Raw genomic sequence first — 1,816 nt, forward strand, 5'->3', positions numbered from 1 at the left:
GCAGTACCTTCTGCATACTCTAGAAGGCAAGGGCCTTCTAGTTGGATTATTTCTACAAGAAACATGTTTCTAGTAACACCCTGCCTATAATCCCTTTTCTGATGGTTTTATTTACCACAATGAAAACATCTGACCTTTTAATTTTTCTTCAAGTCTTTGTATATCACCTCTCCTACCCAATTATTATCATGGTTGTAAGATTTAATATTGACTGTATCTCAGATCCATTCCTTGATGGGTGCTGATCTTTTCTTTAAAAGCCTAATTACCCTTTCGCATTGTGAATTAACATTTTCAAAAGCCAAGGATTCAATTAATACTTGTTTAGCTTTGGGTTTGGTATCATTCTATTTATAGCTGTACTCAATGTTTGTAAAAAATCAGTGAAGGTTTCTTTCGAGCCCTGTATAACTTTAGTGAATATCTCAGTCCACTTTCCTACTTCTCCAACTCTGTCCCAAGCATTCAAAGCTGCTGCATGGAATAGAGCCAAGGTGTGGTAATTATATAGAGATTGTCTTTGTAATCTGTATAATCACCCTCTCTGAGAAGTTGGTCTTGGGAAAATTTAATACCTCTAGCCCTACTTCATTGTTAAATGATCCTAGCCTCATCTTTCTACCAGGTCTTCTACTGCAATTGAGGACCAGGTTCCAATACTGCTGTAACCAAGTCTTTCCAGTCTTATGGGATACATCTGTTGTAAGTTGACCACAAATTTAACATCTGCCTCACAAAAGGTGAATGCATACCTTATGAGACTATTGTTTCCTTAAATCTCCTCAAATGTAACATTTCCATAGGAATCCAGCCAGCTCTTTCATAGCCTTGGGGAATGCTTGTAATTTGGTAGTTGTTCCTGTATGGTGACTGGATAAATTAGGGTTGGTGTTTTGATAACCTTGGGTTGGTCCTCTCTAATTTTATAATGTAGCGGTGAGGTTGGTTTTCTTTTAAATTACTCTATGTTTGTCTGAATATCTCTATTATCTGTTTTAGTAAGTTTTTTTAAGGCTTGTGTTACTGGTTCTTTTACTCTTTTGGCTTTTGGAAAGGGGGCTACCACCAAACTCCCAAATAAATCACACTCAGAGATTTACTCTTTCTTATAAATGCCTGGCCTTAGTTTGACTTGTTTCTAGCCAGATTTTCTTAACTTAAATGATCCCATCTATCTTTTGCTTCTGGACTTTTTCCTTTCTTAATTCTGTAATCTTACTTTAGTACTCTTATTCCATGGATGGCTGGGTAGCTGGCCCCTTCTTTTCTTACTCCTTGACCTCTCTTCCATTCTCTATTTTCTCCTATTTATTCTCTCTGCTTGCCATCCCCACCTATCCTTTCTCCTGCCTTGCTATTGACCATGCAGCTCTTTATTAGGTATTTTAGATGGGCAAAGAATCACAGCTTCACAGAATGAAACACATCTTTGCATCATTGAAACAAATGTTTCACAGTATAAGCACATGTAACACATCTTAAAATAATAATCCATAACAGCTTGTAACTTATCAGTCAAAATTGCAGTAGGTTTTCACTATGTAGCCCAGGTGGACTTTAAATTCCCCCATCAACTTGCTCTGCTCCTTTCCTGAGAAATGGGAAATAAAACTTTTTTTTAAAAAAATCCTTTATTTTTTCTTTTGTTTTTATTTTATGTGTGCAGGTGTTTTGCATGCACATGTGTCTGTGTTCCGCATGTGTGCAGTGCTATTAGAGGCCAGAAGAGGGTGAAAGATCTCCTAAAACTGGACTTACTTTGAGTCACCATGTGGATGCTGGGAGTCAAATCTAGGTCCTTTGGAACAGCTAGCTA

This window comes from Microtus ochrogaster, chromosome 6 (genome assembly GCF_000317375.1).
Source record: "Microtus ochrogaster isolate Prairie Vole_2 chromosome 6, MicOch1.0, whole genome shotgun sequence".
Lineage (NCBI taxonomy): Eukaryota > Metazoa > Chordata > Mammalia > Rodentia > Cricetidae > Microtus > Microtus ochrogaster.